The sequence below is a fragment of the Ammospiza nelsoni genome, chromosome 2, assembly GCF_027579445.1.
Source record: "Ammospiza nelsoni isolate bAmmNel1 chromosome 2, bAmmNel1.pri, whole genome shotgun sequence".
Taxonomy (NCBI): domain Eukaryota; kingdom Metazoa; phylum Chordata; class Aves; order Passeriformes; family Passerellidae; genus Ammospiza; species Ammospiza nelsoni.
This window is the reverse complement of record NC_080634.1, coordinates 48,708,648-48,716,575: the sequence shown is the minus strand read 5'-3', so window position 1 is coordinate 48,716,575 and position 7,928 is coordinate 48,708,648. Positions and strand designations below refer to the sequence as shown.

General features: G+C 38.3%; 1 protein-coding gene across 4 annotated transcripts in view; it reads right to left on the bottom strand.

Moving 5' to 3' along the window:
- Positions 1-4,500: 4,500 nt before the first annotated feature.
- TNFRSF19 (TNF receptor superfamily member 19) overlaps positions 4,501-7,928 on the bottom strand; it is a 57,020-nt gene continuing 53,592 nt past the window's right edge. For all 4 annotated transcript variants that reach the window (XM_059466427.1, XM_059466428.1, XM_059466430.1 and 1 more), the window contains one exon: positions 4,501-6,817. The gene's annotated coding sequence lies outside the window, so the exon portion shown is untranslated. The remainder of the gene's footprint in view (positions 6,818-7,928) is intronic.

Genomic DNA, 7,928 nt, shown 5'->3' with positions numbered 1-7,928 from the left:
CCCCATGAGAAAATGTAATGCAAGTTAAGCAGAATCTGAATACAGTCTTTTTATTGTTTTGTCCAAAACCTGAGGCAATTAGGAAAAGAACAGAGATTGTCAGCATTTAAACCCTCCAGCTCTCACAGCATGGAGTGTGACAAGGCCGAACTGGAAGCCAACTTCTCTTCCCTAAGATCAGGTAAGAACCACAGGGGTATCCTCAGAGGAGCTGCAGCAGCTGTAGACCTTGGACTGGATGAAAAGCAAACATCAGAAAGCAGATCCAAGGAAGCCTTGAGTCCAAAACTTTTAGTTGTTTTAGGTTCACCCCCTCAGCTAACAGATGATAATAATCGCTTTTTACTAACCTCTCTCAGCTGCTGCACTTACAACACTGATACATCTGCAGAAGGTGCAATATTGCATCTTTGGGGATTACTGGGCTTTTACAGCTTGTGTCTGCACCCCTAGACTTGCAGAGGGAAACCAGCTGCAAGATTCTGCCCTGTGCTGGAAATGCCAGCAGTGCTCCCTGTTCTCCCCTGCCTCCTGAGGCTGCTCCTGCTGCCCCCACTGCCCAGAGTCCCCTCGCTGCAGAAAGGCACTGAAAGGTTTCTTCTCTAGGACAAAAAAGCATCTGGGCCATAAATGCCACAAGCCCTCCTCAGTGACACTGTGTATTAGGAAACATCATCTGGCACTCAGGTATTTTTCAGGAATCGCTTCTACAGCACTTGCCAACACCTTGAGTCAACTCCAGCCGCTGTCTGTTTGTTGTTGAAAGCCACAGGAGATGTAATTTATGGCATTCTTCAGCTCTTCCCTGAAGATCCCACAGCTTCTTCCATTGTATTAGTGAGAAGGCTGAACCCACAGGGCTTGCTTCTATTAACCCATCAATACAACAGGCATTTTATCACCTAAATGATTTAGAGTCTCTTCTGCCTGAGTCCATCTGTTCTGCCAGTTAAAAAACTGTGTATGAATATAACTTTGAGGTAGTTCTTGCCCATAAAAAATTGATTGGTCCTTCTTGAGTAAGCAACACTTCCTCCAAGGTTTAAAGTATATTTAAAGGTATATTTAAATTGAGGATTTCATTAGACTGAGGGTTTAACATGGAGAATAGCTGCACAAACCTCCCCAGAGAAAGCTTCCTCATGTAAATTTTCATAGCATTTTGTCAAAGTGTATAATTCTTTTTCAATTGAGGATTTTTGTCTTTTTGTTGTCCCAAAATATCAAAAAATATGATGAATTTTGACAAAATGCAAATGTTATTTGCTGGAATATTATGGGTTATTAATTGCTGAACATCCTTAGGGAAAAGGTTTAATAAAGCTGAAGCTCTGATAAAGGAACACAACTATTGTTGTATCTAAGAAGATAAATCAGCACCAGGTTGGTCAAAAACTTTCTTTTTTCTCTTGTAACAGAGAGACAACAAATGGCCCAGCTGATACCTGCTGCTGAATTTCTTCAGGTTAAACTCAGCTACCAGATGTTGCTGGAATCAAGATCAAAATGAAAAAGCACATTTGCAAGGTATGGACAAAACTGGCATGGTAAATGATGTTACTCTGCTGATTCCAGATCTGCCTCATTTTGCTTTGGGCTGCTGCAGAGTTTATGTGTGTTTAGGTGAACATGAAATTAGAGAAGTAAGGTGGCTGTAGACTAGTGCTTTACTTTGGCTTTTAAAATATGTTTTGCAATGCTTTTAAAATATGTTTTGCAATGTAATGGCTCCTTTTCGCCTTTTTTTTTTTTTTTGGTGCACTAAAAGCTAGATATCCTTCTCTCATTCTTGTTTTAATGACAAATAACCTCTGCTGCTGCAATTTTGTTCAATATTGGTCTGTAGAACACCCATTGTGTGCAACCTTTTCCCCCTAAGGCTCCCATATTGGCCTGTGAAATGTCTACAGTGCTTGGATGCCTGGGCTGAAAGACATTTTAAAAAACTGAAACACAACCTTTAGTAATTTTTTTTTTTAATGTTCTCACTTCATTTTGTAATCTCTGCCACATGCAGAATAAGTGCTTGGGTAGTGGATGTACAGGCCTCCCCAGAATTGGTCCACAGTGTTCTGTAATTTCCTCAAATTTAAAGACTTAGGAATAAAATTAGTAACTCACCTGGACAATGCCCTGCCTCAGGTCATGTGCAAGGTGACAAGTTCATTATTTGGTACACATTCTGTATTTATATTTGTTTATTGTTATGTTCCAATTAACTGTGTGATACAGATCTGGGGCAAATCAAAATGATCTCTGGAATTCCAATAGTTTAATATTTTTTCTAAGCGGTAAATCGGAGTTCTCCCTTAAACTGTTGGTTACAACCAGATTTTGATATATTAACTGCTATACTTAAGGGAATTTTTGCATGCTAAGTAGCATGTGAATTAGCCATCCATAAACTGAGACTGAAACCTGGGCAAAAGAAATGGAAAACTCCACAAAGACTGAGGCTCAGGGGAAGCACTTTCTAAAAGCTGCTTTCTCTTTTTGTCTGCTTTTCCACCAACGCTTTAGAAAAATGTCATTTATAACCTTTTGAGCAAGTCAAATCTCCTTTTGTCAGATCAACCAAAAGGAAAAAAAAAATCCAACTGTGATAAGGATTTAGAAAATCAAATGATGGGAAAACCCCCTCAGTCCTCCTTGGCTGACCCTGCTGTTGAAGTTGTGGCACTGTGTAGAAGCCTCGGTGTGCCCCCAATCTGCCACCCTCTCTGTCAGCTGGCTATTAGAAAACATTTCCTCTAATCCCATCATTCAGTGCTGGTGTGGAGCGCAGCAGGCTCCCCAGCAAATCCCCCCATGATGATTTTTATCCTATTGAAAGCGCCACCTTATCGGACATAATCGAAATGGCTCATGTGCTGCTATGTGAAGAGCAAGTGGGTTTTACCATCACTCAGGCCAAAACTAAATATGGATTAAATTGCACCCTGCCAGCACAAAGTGTGCATTGTGTGGCTCTGCCTGCAGTGCCCAGCCTCAGCTTGCTCCATGCCTGATAAAACACTGCACCCTCCTTCAATCCTCCTTTTCTAAAAGGGCAAAACAAAGCAGCAGTGTCTGTGCTGGAATGTGCTGCAGGTAGTGATCTAAACCTCCATCACCAAAGACAGTGAGAGGATTAATTTAATGCATGGAGGTTGTTGCTTGGAGGGACTTCATAGGAATGCAAACCAAAGGCCCTCAAAGAGCCCAGAACAAAGGGAAAAGCCATGTGATCTCAAACTCCTGGTAGGATGGGGAGGACTGGATTAAGGGCTTGGTCTACCTTGTAGAAAAGGCAGGAAATACTGTTGTATGAATAGGAATGAAAGCAAGGAAAAGATTTTGGGGTGGGTGGCTTTTTTTCTAGACCTTCTGAAAATCTTGGATGGGAAACTGCAGCCTGGTTAATGACATTTATATAGTAATTGGTGTGAGCAAACGTCTGTGCAAATTTTGTGGTTATGTATGTCATGTGTTCTGAGTTGTGCTTTGTTTCCAGATAGAGTAAATATCTGTTTTTCAATTCCTGTTTATTGATTATATTTTAAAAAATTGTTGTCAGGGGCACTCCATTGCAACCCTGGCAGTGCTGAGGGTTATGAAGATCCCTGTGTTGGCACAAGGTGACCTCCCAAACACGCCATGTGCTGCTGTGCAGACTTGCAGATCTCCATATGAACTCCAAGGACACTCAGGTGGGCTGGGCATGTGGCAGTCAGAGCAGAAAACAAGTAGAAGACTGCTCAGGAGTGCAGCACATGGACACAGGAGGATGAGGAGTCCTTGCTTTTCTGGGCAGGGGATCCCCAGTTAAGCTCTGAATTATGTACTTCAAAGAATGTAGAAATAACAGCATTACACTGAAAAGAATCAATGTGGAATTTGCTCAACTAAACCAGAGACAGGGACAGACCAGCTTTTGAGTCTCCCCAAAAATCACACACTCCAGACAAGCACCCTGGCTTTATGTTATCTGCAATCCCTATCTGGATTCAGTTTCCAGTCACCACTTATGGCTTTATCATAAGGACCAATTTTATGCAATTATCAAATTACTCTTTCTTCTCAGTCTTCTACTCTTGTCAGTCAGACTGTGCCATTCCTTTCTTATTAATTTAAATTGGGGCCATGGCTCCAAAAATACAGCTCCTCTCATTATTTGCTTATCTGTCTTGTCTGAAACAACCTAGTGGTGTGGAGCACCAGGTTCTCTTTTCTAAGACATTGTAAAGAAAGCAATTTGACTTTTCCCCCCCACCTCTTTTCCCTTCCCCTTTCTTGAGAAGCAGAATTTTTAAACAGTTTGGAAACACTATGATTTTAAGCATTGATATTAATTTTCTGCTTCTTCAGGATCCTCCTGCTTGAAGAATGATGTTACTGCTCAACTGCAAACATCTCAAGACAAAGACACACCAAATTCTACCATAACCTTAATGTAATTACCCCATTATGGAATTCTAAAAGAACTAGAAGAATTCATCACTAAATTTGTACAGAAAGCTATTATTAATTTGAGGTAAACAAACCAAGACTGGTTCATGTAACATTTTATTCACAGGTAGAAAAAGTATTACAAAACAATTTATACAAGGTTTTAATTTACATTTGTTAAAGGAGTATTTAAAACAGCACTGTAAGTCCCTAGACATGACATGTGGGCAGTCTAAATGCAGTGATAGTGGATGTTTTCTATTGGCATGTACAACATTGCTTGCCACAGGCAATATACAAAAGACCAATTTGGTTAAATTAAGGAAAAAAGTATATACAAAATATACACATATATCTAAAAAACACTGTCTTAATTTTTTCCTCCCAATTTTCTCTCAAGCTTTCACTCATTTAAAAAAAAAAAAAAAAAAAAAAGAGTATCTTTTTCTAGGGTTACTGGATAAAAACAATTATACAAATTTTAAATTCCAATGGGAAAACATACTGTGGCAGATGCTGGCAAAATTTTTGAACATTGCTTTTGCAAGAACTGTTATTAGTGAAAAGTTAAATCTCTGTATGTTCTGGAAATATTTTGCCATATACTGAAATGCACATTGGATTTTTTTCTATTTACAAAGTATATACAAAGAAGCACACATCTCTTCATGCACATGTAGTGAAAAATAATGTTTTGTAACTTCTTAAACGTATGAAAGTATTCAAAGAAATTATTGAAAACTACTCATATATAAATATATATGTGAAAGTATTTATCTGAGTAATTGTACTGTAGAACTGCTTATTATTCCATCAGTGACCAAAAGGTGGTATCTATTACTTCAAACACCAAACCCAACAACAGCCAGCAAATCACTTGGGTAACTTGTTCACATTGGTTTGAATTTGGGAATTGAATTTCGGCTTTTGCACTAAGGAATAATCTCAGTGGTGAAGAGCTAGAGCGTCTCTCTGCCATGGCTGCCTGTACTGTTTTTAGATATTTTTGTGCAGGTCCAACCTTCCTCTGTGTGCTTCCAAGCAGAAGTCTTTTTCCATAATGGATTCTGAATGCTGTCTCAACATTTCCATTGCCACACAAACCATGTGTGGAGAGATGAGTAATATTTATTGCCAATTTGTTGGCATCTGTTTTGCTGATTGCTTTGCTTTAGTCAAGGCACATTGGGTACTTTAAGGAATAATTGCTAGAGTTCATCACAGACAAGTGTGAGCCTGTTGAGTGTCATGAATCAGTGGAGGTTACTGACATTATCCACAGAAGCAAAAACTATTTTAGGGTTGAAAATGGCTGAAAAAAAATGATATTAAGGGATGTGATAAAGCAAAACACTTTGCTTTTTATGCTTCTTATGTTTTGTGCGCAAAATTTGAATTTGAGGCAGTACTACAGTGAGAAGGACAGAGGGTCTTGAATGAAAGTGACTTCTAAATGAATGAATGAGTTCACCACAGAGATTGACTCTTAATGCACGAATAAAAAAATTTTTGTAACAGTCTCACTGTATAAATACTTTCATGGCACACCTGCTATAGTCTGACATTTTGATCTGACAGTTGATTACAATTATTTCGACATTCCAAATTATATGCTATAACAAGAAGTGCTGTATTCCAATACTGAGACTACTAATTAAACACAATGTCCTTATCTATATGTCTGACCTTCTAAATCTACTTTAAAGCTAATCTCCTGCTACACTTAACAGAACAATGTCACCTCCCAAAAATGTAATAATTGGATGGAGGGGACTTCAACCACACATACTGTAACATGCTAATTCTCTAACTCCCCAAACTAGCTTATTGACTATAGTGTAATACATAATAAAAGCTTCAGTTTATTAATAGGTGATCCTTTTATAAACAGAAATGGAGTTATTTTTACAAATTTTATGTCCTTCAATAGCAGGAATACTATTTAAAATCAGAACCAGCAGAAAAAAAAAAATCCTAAAGCATGCACAAATCTGCAGGCAGAGTAACTGGCACCATATTGTCCCACATCTTCTGACACCTGTAGCCATATCTGAGACCTCCCCTAAACACTGAATTATTTTTATTTCTTGCTTTACTTACATATACTATTAAGCTTACTCCATTAGACCTTTTGAGACTCTGAGGAAATAGAAATAGATTGGAAAGGTCATAAATCCACTTTCAGGGTCCTCACAGGATGCTCCTTGAAGTTTAACTTCACAGCTGTTACAGCTCAGACACAACTGCTCAGAAGGTGTGAAATGATGCCATTTTTTTCCAGCTGGATTGGAAACCATGCAACACTGAAGACCTGACTATGTTTGATGAGAATCAGCACAGGAGTGTAAGGGAAGCATTCAGCTTTAGTGCTGAGAAACAGCTCCAGCTCCTAAAACAAAGTGAAAGAAGAGTGGTTACATAAACCCATAAGAAACCTGTATGCACTTCTGTGTTTGACTAAACACTAAAAGAGCAGAGGTACACTTACTACTTGCTGTAAAATTCACCTAAACCTGAAGATTAACCCTGTATTAAAACCCACATTAAAAAGCTTAGAATTGTGTGTACATATATAAGATATGCTATATTCTGATTTTGTGTTGTTCTTTTGAAATATAATAATAAAATATTGACCTATGAAAGACTGTAATACATCCTCAGGCAGTACAAAGACCATCCTTGCCTCAAAATATTTCAAAAAGACATGAAAGAAAAAGAGCAGATGGGAAAAAATGCTATAGACTGAGATGAACTAATTGTCTTGGAGTTGTACAGCTGGCCAGTGTTCATCCTGAAAGTACATCTCAAGTAAGCCTAGTCCTGGTCTTGTCCTGTGAACACTACTGAAATTCCTCTGCCAAAAATGCACACATAATGATGCACTGTAGAGTCTGGGGAGAAATTTAAAAAATTAATCAGTAGGGTCTATTATAGGAAAAAGAATGAAGAAAAAATTAACCCTCCTGAAGACCTTGATTATTCAAAAGGATACACAAATCTCAGTAGTAATAGAGGACAGTGGAAAACTATCAAAGCATACAGGATTTTGAGATGCTGGAAAAGCTGTCTCCATACACATAGAAATCAGTACGAAAATTTACAGTTCATACACCGTAACAAGTATAGTGAAATAAAAGCTAATTTTTGTAATCATATTTTGAAATCCTGTGGTTCTTTTGATCTAAGAAAATTCTTAAATAATATTAACTGCATACCTCTGAAGTTGATGCATGGTTTGGTGGGAAAACACCCACAAATTTCTGATTTTTAAAATCTTGTTAATATGGAAATGTATTCCCTTAAAACATCAGGAACTGCTAGGAACTAGCAGTGCTGAGATCTGAGGTTGCATCCATGTCACTGTCCCCTCCTACACACAGCTACAAGAGTACAGCTGTCACCAAACAATATTGGGCACACACCAAAATAAAACAGTCAGTGCTGCTATTTGACACAGGGGCAGGCAGTGCTCAGCATTGTTACAGACAAAACTTTACACT